This window comes from Oryx dammah, unplaced genomic scaffold (assembly GCF_014754425.2).
Source record: "Oryx dammah isolate SB20612 unplaced genomic scaffold, SCBI_Odam_1.1 HiC_scaffold_5, whole genome shotgun sequence".
In the NCBI taxonomy this organism is placed as follows: Eukaryota; Metazoa; Chordata; class Mammalia; order Artiodactyla; family Bovidae; genus Oryx; species Oryx dammah.
In genome coordinates this window covers 49538877-49554432 of record NW_024070189.1, presented here as the reverse complement: position 1 = coordinate 49554432, position 15556 = coordinate 49538877, and the positions used below count along the sequence as shown (strand labels likewise).

The 15556-nt window shown below is 41.8% G+C and overlaps 1 long non-coding RNA gene across 1 annotated transcript; it reads left to right on the top strand.

The window, feature by feature from the left end:
• Positions 1 to 632: 632 nt before the first annotated feature.
• Positions 633 to 8136, top strand: LOC120863435. Its single transcript, XR_005720997.1, has 2 exons — positions 633 to 724; positions 7390 to 8136. It is a non-coding gene; the product is annotated as an uncharacterized LOC120863435 (long non-coding RNA).
• The last annotated feature ends 7420 nt before the right edge of the window (positions 8137 to 15556 follow it).

Sequence of the window (15556 nt, the reverse complement as noted above, 5' to 3'; positions counted from 1 at the left end):
TTACAACAAGTTCATTGTGAACCATTAAAATAGAATTGCTAGGGATGGGAAGTGGGGTTGAAGGAATGTCAGGGGGCTGGAAGAAAGTAGCCATAAACAATAGAGATCTTTATGCCCACCCTGCTAGGTTTCCAAGCTTGCCTAAAACTAACCTTCCTACTATAGTGTTGATACAGAAGTAAAGAATTTTCAAACTAGAAGATCTTTTAGAAAGTACCCAGTCTAGAATGTATATGGATAGTTTTGAAAGCCCCATTTAGCTCTAAAAATAATCTGGTTTTTTTTTTGTTTGTTTAGTTCAGGATCATTTTTAAAAAGAAATGTAACTTGGAGCTCAGTAATTAACAATGACCACTTATTGAGTGCTTATTTTGAGCCAGGCACTGACATGACTGCTTCACATATATTACCTCATTTAATCCTCACAACAGCCCGGTGAAGCAGCACTGTAATTGTTCCCTTTTTACAGATGGAGAAACAGAGGCACAGAACGGCTAACTGTTTGCCAGGGTCACACTGCAAGGCTGTCATAGAGCAGCATACAAGAAGAGCTGCCTGTTTAAAGCAACGAGAGAGAAGGGTTTCAAGTGGTGAAGGTGTCAACAACCCTGTCATTTTTTCTTCTCCCTCACAGCTCAGAGAACCCTGTTTGAAAACTTTTGATAAGAAAACCAGAAGATAAACTGAATCACTCAAGTTCAAGATAGGATAAAATGTGACAAAGGTAAATATTTTAATTCATATTTAGTTTTAGAGAAAGAAAGGCAAATCTGTGGGAGCCAGAAACAAGCACATGATTCACAGCCTTACAGGTTCATGGGAGCAGATGCCATGGGGACCCTGGGGGTTCTCAGCCTGGGCACTGGTCCTCAGAGCTGGGCTGGTCTTCTAATGTCCACCACCACCTCCATTATTAGACATGACCTTGGGCCTATGTAAAGCAGGAGAGCTGGACATTTGCTCCCTGCATGAAGCTTGAAGCCTAAAAGTGTTGCTTTTCCATCAGAAAGGCATTAGAAAGCTTACTTCAGCCTTCCAAGGACACCCTGAAAAAAACCACACACCTGTGAGGAAAAGTCAAACCCTCAGAACCACTACTTGAGAAGGTGTGGGATCTGAATTTGCCCTGCGCTCTACAGGAATTCCAGTCAGGGAAGTAAGTGATAAAAACTGGCCCTTCGATGTTGATTCTCTAGGAAGACAACAGATACAATTGCAAACACTACCCTGTCACAGAGCAGCGTACATAGGTTGAAGACTAGTTCAGGGTAGTTCACAGTAAGAGAGACACAAATCTCACAAGGAAACTATCTGGATAGAATACCAGCAGATGTAACCAGCCAGTGAATTAGCATTGCAAAAATGGAAAATAAAAGAACTGAAAATGAAAGACACCTAAAATAAGTGTTTAAGGTTATTTAAAAGATTTTTTAAATTAGGAACTATAATGAAAGAATAGAGCATTATGGACAGACAAATTTGATAAATAACCAGGTAGAACAACCAAAAACTTTTTTGATAAAATTTTATTTGACAGAATACAAATTTGATTTTTAAAAAAGACACGTTTGATAAATTTTCAAATATACCTCCTATAAACAAACAAATAAAAAGGCACTGCAATTAAGGACTCACTGGATAGGTTAAACAAAAGATTCAGCACAGCAGAGGAAAAAAATCCTTGAACCTGAACACAGATCTACAGAAATAGCCCAGAATATAACTGTAAAAACAAGGTGAAAAGTGAAAGTCGCTCAGTCCTGTCTGAATCTTTGCGACCCCATGGGCTATATAGTCCATGGAATTCTCCAGGCCAGAATACTGTAGTGGGTAGCCTTTCCCTTCTCCGGGGGATCTTCCCAGCCCAGGGATTGAACCCAGGTCTCCCACATTGCAGGCAGATTCTTTACCAGCTGAGCCACAAGGGAAGCCCATAGAAACTACAAAAGAATTAAGCAAGATAGAGAATAGAAAATAGAAAATGAGAAGCCCAACATAATTTAACAGAACTTCCAGAAGCAACTACTGAAAGGGAGTCAGTATTCACAGGGGAAATGACTAAGAATATTCCAGAATGAAGACATGACTCTTCAGGCTGAAAAAGCACATTAATTTCTCAACAGGATAAATAACAATAAAAAGATTTTTTAAGCATGATTTCTATTTCTCTAAAGGTTTTATCTGTTCTTGTTTTTCCTTCCAATCCTTCTTCCAGGGTTTAATTTCCATTTCATCTAAGTGTTCAATTTTATAGAATGAAACAGTTAAATGAAAATGTAAGACTAGAAATTAATAAAATGAAAAACAAAGAATATAGAAAGAAGGAAATAACAATGACAGTGACAAAGATAATGAAATATTTCTCTATTTTAAGAACTCATTCTCAAGCTGCTGCTGCTGTTTTAGTTACTAACGCTGGGCTCTGCTTGCTTCCATGGCAGACAGGCTGTTCCCCCATGTGCTAATCAGAAGTCAGCTTCCAGGGCAGCTTTACTCTCAGTCTACTGCCCATGTGGTCAGAAGAGCCTTCCAGAGCAGATACACCAGCACAGGGAGGGAAGCTAGGGGAAGAAGATGGAGACTTCAGCAAAGGTCGGGACCCCAAAAGCACACAGACTAAGAGTGACACCCAGTGGCCTGATCACATGAACAGCACAGCACATAGGGGTGGTGGTGGGTTCCTGGTCCACACACTGGCTGCTGCAGGCGGCAGGTTGTTTGTGGGGGTTTTCCTCCAATTCCTGTGTTTTGAGAGAGTCTGTAATCTAGAGAGTGTTTTGGGGGTATGCAATGAACCAATTCCCCTCTCCTCTCCCCTTTCCTACCTCTCTTTCTCTCCCCTTCCTTCCATACCAAATGTGCAATCTCTGGTGCATGGGGTCCCACAGGTGATCAGGTGGAGGCCAACAGGTGACTCTGTGCAAGTAAGGAGAAGGTCTCCTACCACCTCTGTGATACAGGGCATGATATTCTGCAGGGTCAGTGTATCCTGTACAACCAAGCTAAAATGTGCTGATCAGATTAATTTAGTAATACTGGTAGTACTAGTAGTAGTATTGAAATTCAAGGTGGAGGTATAAGATGCTTGACTGCCAGTGTAGACAGTCCATTATATCAGAAATAAACCTCAGTGAGGCCTGGTTAGGCCTCACTTCTCCAAACAAAGCTGTAGTTATCTTTCTAAACGCTTTAGCAACTGCCAGCTTGGAGATTATTCTGCAGAAATGCTGGCCAAGATGCAAACACTGTAACAACACTGTAAAATCTGACACCTCCCCTATCATCCACCACCAATAGCCCCAACAATAACAAAACTCGTATAGATTGACAACACACACACACACACACACTGTGCAAGACACCACCCTTCTAAGTGCTTTACATGTATTAGCTCTTTTATATTTATGACAATCCTATTAGGCAAATACTAACATTTTACAGATGAGAAAACTGAAGCATAGAAAGATAAATTAATGTGTCCAAAGTCACTGAGCTGGAAAGCTAATGGGGACACATGGTGTTCTCATGTAACCCCAGAGTGCCTTTCAGGCAGTCTGTCTCTAGAACTCTGTCAACCATTAAGCTGCACTATATCCAGATGGCCTCCCAATGGCCAGTCCCAAAGGGCTTCCCTCGGTCCACCCTGCTTTACCTTTCTGAGATCTGCAACAGTGTTAACCATCCCTTCCCTCCACAGTGGCTGGTTCTTTCCTCTCAGCCTTGTTGTTGTTCAGTCGCTAAGTTGTGTCTGACTCTTTGCAACTCCATGAATTTCAGCATGCCAGGCTTCTCTGTGCTATCTCCCTGACTTTGCTCAAACTCATGTCCATTGAGTCAGTGATGTCATCCAACCATCTCATCCTCTGTCACCGCCCCCCTTCTCCTCTTGCCCTCAATCTTTCCCAGCATCAGGGTCTTTTCCAGTGATTCGACTCTTCACATAAGGTGGCCAAAGTATTGGAGCTTCAGCTTCAGCATCAGTCCCTCCAATGAATATTCAGGGTTGATTTCCTTAGGATTAACTGGTTTGATCTGGTTTCTGTCCAAGGGACTCTCAAAAGTCTTTTCTAGCACCACAGTTCAAAAGCATCAGTTCTTCAGCACTCAGCCTTCTTTATGGTACAACTCTCACATCCATACACAACTACTAGAAAAACCATAGCTTTGGCTACATGGACCTTTGTCAGCAAACTGATGTCTCTGCTTCTCAATATACTATCTAAGTTTGTCATAGTTTTTATTCCAAGGAGCAAACATCTTTTAATTTTGTGGCTGCAGTCACCATCCACAGAGATTTTGGAGCCCAAGAAAATGAAATCCGTCACTGTTTCCACATTTTTCCCGTCTATTTGCCATGAAGTGATAGGACCAGATGCCATGATCTTAGCTTTTTGAATTTTACCCAGTTTATTCACTGTCCTCTTTCATCTTCATCAAGAGGCTCTTTAGTTTAATTCCTCTTTTGCTTTCTGCCATAGGGTGGTATCATCTGCATATCTGAGGTTGTTGATATTTCCCCCAGCAATCTTGATTCCAGCTTGTGCTTCATCCAGCCCAACATTTCGGATGGTGTACTCTGCAGAGAAGTTAAATAAGCCGGGTGACAATATACAGCCTTGACGTACCAGTCTGTTATTCCATGTCTAGTTCTAACCGTTGCTTCTTGACCTGCATACAGATTTCTCAGGAGGCAGGTCAGGTGGTCTGGTATTCCCATCTCTTTAAGAATTTTCCACAGTTTGTTGTGATTCACACAGTCAAAGGTTTTAGCATAGTCCATGAAGCAGAACTAGATGTTTTTCTGGAACTCCCTTGCTTTTTCTGTGATCCAGCAGATGTTGGCCATTTGATCTCTGATTCCTCTGCCTTTTCTAAAGCCAGCTTGTACATCTGGAAGTTCTTGGTTCATGTACTGTTGAATCCTGGCTTGAAGGATTTTGAGCATTACCTTGCTATCATGTGGAATGAGCAGAATTGTGTGGTAGTTTGAACATTCTTTGGCATTGCCCTTCTTTGGGATTGGAATGAAAACTGACCTTTTCCAGTCCTGTGGCCTTTTCCAGTCCTGAGTTTTCTAAATTTGTTGGCATATTGAACACAGCACTTTCACAGCATCCTTTTAGGATTTGAAATAGCTCAGCTAGAATTTCATTACCTCCACTATCTTTGTTCATGGTAATCTTCCTAAGGTCCACTTGACTTCACAATTGAGGATATCTGGCTCTAGGTGAGTGACCACACCATTGCAGTTATCCAGTTCATTAAGGCCTTTTTTGTACAGTTCTTCTGTGTATTCTTTCCACCTCTTCTTAATCTCTTCTGCTTCTGTTAGGTTCTTGCCGTTTCTATACTTTATTGTGCCTATCTTTGTATGAAATGTTCCCTTGGTATCTCTAATTTTCTTGAAGGGATCTCTAGTCTTTCCCATTCTTTCCCTCTCAGCCTGCTCCTGTCTCTTTTGCTATGCTTACTTCCTCTGCTCTGTAAATAGAAGCATCTTCCAAGGTTCTTCCCCACCAACCCTATTTTCCATTCTCTTTATTCTTTCTCCTTTTCACGAGGACCTTGGTTGAAGCGTTCCTTGAATTTAACGGTTAGGACACTGGGGTGCCATACCCAAGGTGTTGGATTCATCATTTTCACTCCTGGAGTCCTCACTTCCTCCTGCAGCAAAGTCAGGGGGGTGTTTAAAATAGTGGTTCTTACCTTGGCTGCACGCTAGCTCCACCTGGTGGTGGAATAAGAACATGAGAAAGGGCTGGGAGTGAAAATTTCGAGAATGAATGTGTTTTCCCATACATTAGTTCAGAGATATAAATTGTCTTGAACTTATCTTTCAAAACATCTTACATTTATCTTACATCAAAATAGCATACGTTTATTTACATGTTATGAAAATGTTACTCACATGTACCATGTCTGACTCTTTGAGACTCCATGGCCTGTAGCCCGCCAGGCTCCACTGTCCACTGAATTCTCCAGACAAGAATACTGGAGTGGGTGCAATGTCCTTCTCCCGGAGGTCTTCCCGACCCAGGGATCGAACCCAGGTCTCCTGCATTGCAGGCAGATTCTTTACTGTTTGAGCAACCTGGGAAGCCCCATTAACATGTTATGGGTCTCTCTAAATGCTTAGAGAAATGTCCAAACCAAATTCAGCTTCTAAAACATGCAGGATGGCAGTGCTCCAGACTGAAAATGTTGAGTGCTGCCACCTGGTGCCTTCCTTAATGTTCTCCTGCCTTGGGCTCAAATTCCCATAAAAGGGATCACAGGCAGTTTACACAAGAGCCAGGATTTACTCTAACATCCTTGCTTGCCCTGTGTTCCTTCTCATCCTATATCCAGTAAGCTTTTTCTTGTAAAAAGCAGACTGAAAACTATGAAATTCTGAAATTCTATTAATCCCTAGTCCTCTAAGCACAGTTATAAACATGATTTATCTGTATTGATATTTTCCTCCTTTAGGTTTATTTCTAAAAAACAAATATATGGGTTTTTGCCCCCCCCCCCTTTTTTTTTTCCTGTTCTGGCTATTTTGAGCCCAGATTTGGCCTTCAGGTAGGTATTATGACAGTGCTGCTTGCACACATTAATAGGCAAAAAAATTGTCTAAAATCTCATTAAATGCAAGTTCTGTTTTCAGTAGGTCTGAAATGGGGTCTGAAATTCTGCATTTCTAGCAGGCTCCTAGGTAATGCTGAGGTTTCTGGTCAGTGGGCCACACTTTGAATAGTGAGGGTCTGTAATATTCACTGGAAGAGGTGTTTAGCATGGAGAACAAAAGATCTCCAAGACTACAAATGGAAAAATCTCTCCCTTATTCCTTCAACCATGAGCCATCTGACCCTTTACCCTTTGCACAAGGTTGCTTCCTGTGTAAAGCTGCATGAAGCCAGTATTTTCTGGACGATATTAAAGATACATCAAATCGAGTGGCATTCCCTTGCCTTGCTTCGCTTTGCTTTGTAATTATAACTCTCCTATCATGAGTTGCTCTCCATGCAGAGAGTAGGTGAACCATTTCCCACAACCCTGGTACTGGTGCTGTGCCCCAGTATCCTTATTTACCTGCAAAATCTTGCAGCCTGAGCCTACTGCTGTAAGCAGAGAAGTGCCGTCTCCTACCCAAAGCTGTGGCATAGGGTATCTGATACTTTTATTTTCCCAGCTGCTTCTTTGCTCTTGCTCAAAACTAGTTCCTCATTTTTAAGAAGCTATTACTCACACATCAATCTCAGTACCTTGCATTTAGTAGGTGATCAATAACTCTTTGCCAGATTTGACTGGTTATCTAATAAAGAAGGATCTCCCTGCAGACAAAGAAGCCAGATTCTTCACATGGCATTTCAGAAGAATGATTAACATTTACTTTCTATTTATTTACAGACAAGTGGAGATGTTTCAAAAAGCCAACCAGCAATGTCCTCTTCAGGGATTTACCTCTTACAATTTTTAGAGCCAGATTAATTCCTTAATGTCAAGTCCTACAGATTGGCTGAGTTGGGAAGTGGCTGTCTGCCTGCCTGCTTCATGCCTGCCCAAAATTCTACTTTGACTATAACTAGCCATTGTCCAAATGTCACTTTTCCTCAAGGTCAGGTCATTTTATCAAGACTCAACCAATTGAACCGGCATGTGACAGGTGACAGAATCTCAATTCAGCTTGAGATTGAATTGAGTTCAGTAGAGAGAGAGAGGGAAGCTCCAGCCTCTGACTAGAGGAGACACAATGAAGTTAAAGATAACTGAGCTGTACCTTGGAGGATGCAGGCAAACCTGGGTGAATGTGTGAGGGAGAGTTTAAAAGTGGGAATGAAATGGATGAAGACTTGGCAGTCAAATGTACAATGTAGGTCTAGCAGATAATACAGAGTCCATCTCAACTGTAACCAAAAATAAATGATATGGAGTGGAGCATAATGAGTCATTACACGGGGGGAGAATGGTAGCCAGATTGTGCAACTTTTTATATGTCAGCCTGAAGAGATTTAAATTAACCTTGTAGGCAATAGAGAGTGATGGAAGATTTGTAATTAAGTAAATGTCACAGTGAAAATTAATGTCCTTACTATTTGGTCGTGGTGTCTAGATCATCTTGAGATGAGGTATGAGTTTGAACGTGAGTCATATTCTCCCACAAACTTGATCTGTCTTAGTAAATGTACTACATACATGAGAAAAATGTCTATTCTCTAGTTATAGGGTATTGTGTTTGTCAAACACAATGTCAAAATGATCAGCTGTTTTCCGTGTCATGTTTATTTTTACTGATTTTTTTGAGTTCTTTCAATTGTATGTTATTTTGTTGTCATTTTAATTGCTGAGAGAGGGTGTTAAAATCCCTAACTGTGATTGTAGAATTTCTGTTTCTCCCAATTTTATCAATTGCTTCTTTGTTTCAAAGATTATCAGCACACACATTAATGATTATATGTCTTTTCATATACCATTTCAGCCTTCTTATGCTTATACCTTACATGATATCTTTTTTGATCCAGTTGCTTTTAACCTATCTTTGAATTTAAAGTATGTATCTGGAACATAGCATATAATTGGATCTTACTTTTTACAAATCAATTCTAAAAATCTCTCTCTTTTAAGTAGTGTTGTTTTTTAGTCTTCTGGCTCCCATGGTTTGTAATGAGAAGTCAGAGGTCTTATTTTTTTAAAAAATGTTCATGACACTTGCTAAAGATGATAAGGAGGACTTTATTCAAGAAGGTGGAACTACTGTATGGGGTTTTGCAGCAGGGAAGAGAGGGCAGGCTAAACTCCAAATACAAGGACAAGTGGAGACTGATACCCAAGGAACAGGATGGAGTCAGTAAATGGAAAATTACTAAGAGGAAAAATCAGGGATGGGGGGATTCTTGCTGAAGCCACACTAGGGTGATAAGATATCGAGGATCAGGGGTGAGGAATTTGATCAGATATGGGGAGTGATCAGAGACTGAGTGGAGGATTTTGCTAAACTGACTCAGCAGGATTCTTACTGATACCGCAGTAAGTGGATCAGGAGAGCGCCGCAGGCGGGGTCTAGTCAAAAAGAGGTCTCAGAGAAGCTTGATTAAAGTTTGATCCAAGGAGAGAGTCTGTCATATTCCACTGTGTGTAGTGTCTTTTTCTCTAGCTCTTTCCACATTTTCTCTTTACCTTTGGTTTTCAACAGTTTGATTATTAAGTGACTAGAAACAGTTTTCTCTAACTTCTCTTACTGAGCTTCTTGCATTAGTGTCTTTGAGGAAAGGTTCTGCCTCATTCTCTCTCTCCTCTCATTTGGGGGCTCCAGTTACACAGTGTTAGACCTTTTGTTATCATTCCCCATATCATTTTTTAAGGATTTATTTTTTCTAGATTTGCTTTAGATTTAAAACAAAATTGAGAGGAAGATACAGAGATTTCTCATATTACATCCGCTGCCCACACACAAGCATAGCCTCCCCCATTGTCAGCATCACTCACCAGAATGGTACATTTTTTACCAAGAATGAATCTACTTTGACACAGCAAAAAATTTTTTATAATCTAAAGTTTATAGTTTATCCAAGGGTTCATTCTTGGTGTCATACATCCTATGTGTTTAGACAACATATCATGACAAATGTCCATCATTAAATATACAGAATATTTTCACCACTCTAAAAATCTTTTATGCTGTCTATCATACCCCACCCCCACCCATGCAACCACTGATCTTTTTCTGGTCCCCCTAGTTTTGCCTTTTCCAGACTGTCATATGGTCGGAATCATATAGAATGTAGCATTTTTAGGTCTGACATCTTTCACTTAGTAATATGCATTTAAGATTCCTCCATGTCTTTCTGTGATCTAATAGCTCATATCTTTTTTAGCACCAAATAAACCACTCTGTTGTCTAGATGTGCCACAGTTTATTCACCTACTCAAGGCCATCCAGTTTGCTTCCAAGTTTTGGCAATTATGAATAAACCTGCTATAAACATCTTTGTGCGCTTTTTTTTTTTAACATAAGTTTTTAACTCCTTTGGGTAAAAACCAAAAACTGTAATTGCTAAATCATATAGGAAGAGCATGTTTAGTTTTTATAAGAACTGCCAAACTGTCTTCCATAGTGGTTGTACTCTTTGCACTCTCATTAGCAGTGTATGAGAGTTCCTGCTGCTCCATACCCTCACCACCATTTGATGTTGTCAGTATTCTGGGTTTTGGTCATTCTAATAGGTATTTAGTGGCATACTGAACTGCATTTCCTGATGACGTATGATGTGCAGCATCTTTTCATATGATTATTTGCATCTCTTCCTTGTTAAGATGTCCATGAAGGTCATTGGCCCATTTTTTTAATTGGGTTATTTGATTCTCGTTGAGTTTTAAGTGTTGTCTATTTTGAATAACAATCCTTTATCAGATGTGTCTTTTGCAAATATTTCCTCTTGGGTTTGGCTCATCCTCTCATTCCCTTGACATTGTCTTTTGCAGAAGCAGAAGTTTTCAGTTTAATGAACTCTAGCTTATTAATTATTTCTTCTAGGGTCATATCTTCAGTATTATATCTGAAAAGGTGTGGCTATACCCAAGGTCATCTAGGTTTTCTCCTGTGTTATCTTCTGGAGTTTTGTAGTTTCACATTTTACATCGAGGCTTGTGATTCGTTTTGAGTTAATTATTGTGAAGAATGTAAGGTCTGTGTCTAGAACAGATACAGGTCTAGACATTCCAGCATCATTTGTTGAAAAGAGAAATATTTTTGCTCCATTGTACTGCCTTTGCTCCTTTGTCAAAGATTAGCTAACCATATTTATGAGAGTCTATTTCCTGGACTCTCTATTCTGTTACACTAATCTAGTCTTTTCTTTTGCCAGTGCCTCACTATCTTGATTACTGTAGCATGATAGTAAGTCTTAAAGTCAGGTGATGTCAGTCTTCCTACTTTGCTATTCTCTTTCAATATGTTGGCTCTTCTAGGTCACCAGAAACATGAGGGACCCAAAGTCCTGCTCAAAGCGCAATTCTGCCTTTGATATCCTGGCTGCAGCAGGAGGTCCAGGGAGTATGCAAGGGGCCGCCCAGCCCTCGGGACCCATAGTCCTTGCACTGTCGGGCCTCTGACTGGGGAGCAGAGCTCCTCCTTGCCTCTCTGCAGATTGCTTCATGCCTATCAGGCTGTGGCACATTCCACCCATTCTAGGATTGAGATACACAGTTTGGTACCAGTGGGGGCCACCAGGGTATGGGAGGGGGACAAACAGCATCCCAGGATTCAAAGCTTGCTCCCTCCCTGACTGGCTTGGCCCACACTGATTTGCCTGCCCTGGGAAAGGGCTCGCCACCCACCTAGCTTGTCTCTGCAAACACCTCCCTTAGCTATCTCGGTGAAGCTGGAGCTTTGGGCATGGCATCTCACCTCACCCCCAGCAGCATCAGTGAGCTGATCCCTAGCCCTGGCTCCCAAAGTCTTGTCAGAAGGAATCCAGGAAATCACATCTTACAGGTGAGAGGATGGAAGACCAAGTATGTTAAGGCTATGCACGAATTCTAACTGCATAAAATAAATCTTGTTTTCTTTTTTGGACAGTCACCAGAGCAGAGGCATGCAGTTGACACAGTGAGCTGAACTTTAGAAAAGCCTCCCATGAGATCTTGCAAATGAGATGGAAAAAATATGGACTGAATCCAAATAAGGTTAGACAGATTGATGACTGATTTAAAGACTACTAATAAATTACTTGATGCTTCCTTGGATGCTCTCTTCAGAACAGGTTCTTAGTTGCAGCTCTCATTCCATTCCAGGCCAAATTTTAGTACTCTTGGATGAAGGCACAAATTCACTCCTTTAAATAATATTGAGTGGGTGCCTACTCTGTACTGGGCACTCATGCCACTGTTGAATGGAAGCAGAGCCTCTGCCCTCACAGAACCCACCATCCACCAAGGGCATAGAGGTCAATCAGAGTGAAACACAGATGGCTGTGCAGTGAGGGCTGCGACAGGGAAGAAGGTTCGTGCTGTCAGAGCACGTCAAAGGGGAGTTTCATCTGAGGGCGGGTAGGGGCAATCAAGGAAGACTTCCCTACAGTAGTGCCTTTTAAGTTAATATCTGAAAGATACATAAGAGCTACAAAGACAAGAGGAAAAAGAGTTCCAGAGAGAGGGACTAGCCTGTCCCTCCAGGCCCTGTGCCAGGAGGCAGTGTAACTAGGGTGAAGGAATGGAAGGCCAGAAAGCCAAGGGTGTGGGAGCCATGAGGACCTGCATCCATCTGCTGAAATGTAAGTTCCATGAGGGCAGAGGATTTGAATTATTTTTCTCACTGCTGTATCCCCAGTGCCTAGAGCTGTGCCTACTGCATAGTAGGTACTGAGAAATATTGAGAGAATGAATGGAGGGATAGATGGATGCTGATGAGTATGTAAGAGATATGAACAATCGAAATTTTGTAGGTTTTTAGGCAATGGGATGTTGTTTTGTAGAGGCTTCCCTGGTGGCTCAGACAGGAAAGAATCTGCCTGCAATTTGGGCGACCCAGGTTTGATGCCTGGGCTGGGAAGATCCCCTGGAGAAGGGAATAGCAACCCACTCCAGTATTCTTTTCTGGAGAATTCCATAGACAGAGGCTATAGTCCATGGGGTCTCAAAGAGTCAGACATGACTGAGCGACTAACACTTTGACTTTTCAAGCATTGGGAAGTTATGAACTGTTTTGTAGAGATTAGCCTGGCTTCAGGCTAGAGAAAGGACTGGAGGAGGTAGGAATTAGATGTGTGTGACCAGTCAGGATAAACATTCCATTTCTGGATGAAGATCAAACTAAACTTGGGTACTGCAGAGAGAACAGAGTGAAGAGTATGGAGAGGTGTTTAGGGGACTTGGTGAGGAAATCCTGCACATGAGCTGGTGAAAGCCATTGGTGAGGGGGCACAGAGGGTGAACAAAAACAGAATCAGAATTCACCATTATCTCAAAAAGTTTGAAGGAAATGGCACAGTAAGATAACAAGCAAATAAAATACTTGTAAAAATCTTAACTCAAAGTATACTCAAAAATACAATGACACGGTACAGGTGGGGAAATGACTGAAAAACAACACAAAGAAGAAACATGTCAGAGTCTTACCCTCAATCTCCAAGCAAGAATTATCTGTAAATGAGGCTACCAAACATTAATGCAGTTTAAACTACGCAAGGAGACATACTGTGTAAGAAAACAAGATGGCAAATCCTGCTGTACTCTGGGCTGACTAACGTGACTATGCATTCAGCTCTAAGTGACAGATATTAAAATAGACTTTTATCGACTGGAAATTCTTGAGAAAAGGGCCACTAATGATTCAGTAAAGCAAGTCTGTACATCAAGGAATACCTCAGTTAACAAGAGGACATTTAGCAAGCATGAGAAAAAACTCAGAGGGAATAGTCACATTCCAGTGCTTAAAAGCTCTCATGAGAGTGCTAGATTATACTTCGATGGTCTCTGGGAGTCTAATCCAGGGTGGGTGTAACAGGAACCAAGATTTCCACTTAGTGACAGAAAGTTTTATAAATCAGTTCAGTTCAGTTCAGTCGCTCAGTCGTGTCCGACTCTTTGCGACCCCATGAATCGCAGCACGCCAGGCCTCCCTGTCCATCATTCAGACTCCCGGAGTTCACTCAGACTCACGTCCATCAAGTCGGTGATGCCATCCAGCCATCTCATCCTGGGTCGTCCCCTTCTCCTCCTGCCCCCAATCCCTCCCAGCATCAGAGTCTTTTCCAATGAGTCAACTCTTCACATGAGGTGGCCAAAGTACTGGAGCTTCAGCTTTAGCATCATTCCCTCCAAAGAAATCCCAGGGCTGATCTCCTTCAGAATGGACTGGTTGGATCTCCTTGCAGTCCAAGTGACTCTCAAGAGTCTTCTCCAACACCATAGTTCAAAAGCATCAATTCTTCGGTGCTCAGCCTTCTTCACAGTCCAACTCTCACATCCATACATGACTACTGGAAAAACCATAGCCTTGACTAGACGGACCTTTGTTGGCAAAGTAATGTCTCTGCTTTTGAATATGCTATCTAGGTTGGTCATAACTTTCCTTCCAAGGAGTAAGCGTCTTTTAATTTCATGGATGCAGTCACCATCCGCAGTGATTTTGGAGCCCAAAAAAATAAAGTCTGACACTGTTTTCACTGTTTCCCCATCTATTTTCTAAATCAGTCTGTCCCAAAATAGAAGTCTTCAGCAAGTGCGGAGTCTATCTTGAGGAAGAGTAAGCACATGCAGACTGAGAGAGGGTGGGGCCAGGTCATGAGATTACAGGGCCTGTGTTTCTGGCTGCTTGGACTCAGAACTTGATTCTCAAAGCTACATGGAAACCTCAGGATCATTTTAAGGAGGACAGCAGCCTGTTCCAGTTTATAGCCTGGGAGGACCCCTTCTGTTACTGCAGATTCCCTGGGCATTGGCCTCTCAGGCTTGGTCAGCAGCGTCCAGAGCAGGCACCAGCTCACATCCAAGTGCTGACACTCTGCCTGGGATTGCACTGAATTTATAGATCAGTCTGGGGAAAAATGCTGCACTCAATATGCCAGCAAATTTGGAAAACTCAGCAGTGGCCACAGGACTGGAAAAGGTCAGTTTTCATTCCAATCCCAAAGAAAGGCAATGCCAAAGAATGCTCAAACTACTACACAATTGCACTTATCTCACATGCTAGTAAAGTAATGCTCAAAATTCTCCAAGCCAGGCTTCAGCAATACGTGAACCGTGAACTTCCAGATGTTCAAGCTGGTTTTAGAAAAGGCAGAGGAACCAGAGATCAAATTGCCAACATCTGCTGGATCATGGAAAAAGCAAGACAGTTCCAGAAAAACATCTATTTCTGTTTTATTGACTATGCCAAAGCCTTTGACTGTGTGGATCACAATAAACTGTGGAAAATTCTTCAAGAGATGGGAATACCAGACCACCTGACCTGCCTCTTAAGAAATCTGTATGCAGGTCAGGAAGCAACAGTTAGAACTGGACGTGGAACAACAGACTAGTTCCAAATAGGAAAAGGAGTATATCAAGGCTGTGTATTGTCATTCTGCTTATTTAACTAATATGCAGAGGACATCATGAGAAATGCTGGGCTGGAAGAAGCACAAGCTGGAATCAAGATTGCTGGGAGAAGTATCAATCACCTCAGATATGCAGATGACACCACCCTTATGGCAGAAAGTGAAGAGGAACTGGAAAGCCTCTTGATGAAAGTGGAGAGGTGAAAGAGGAGAGTGAAAAAGTTGGCTTAAAGCTCAACATTCAGAAAACGAAGATCATGGCATCCGGTCCCATCACTTCATGGGAAATAGATGGGAAAACAGTGGAAACAGTGTCAGACTTTATTTTTCTGGGCTCCCAAATCACTGCAGATGGCGATTGCAGCCATGAAATTAAAAGATGCTTACTCTTTGGAAGATAAGTTATGACCAACCTAGACAGCATATTCAAAAGCAGAGACAATACTTTGCCAACAAAGGTCCGTCTAGTCAAGGCTATGGTTTTTCCTGTGGTCATGTATGGATGTGAGAGTTGGACTGTGAAGAAAGCTGAGCTCTGA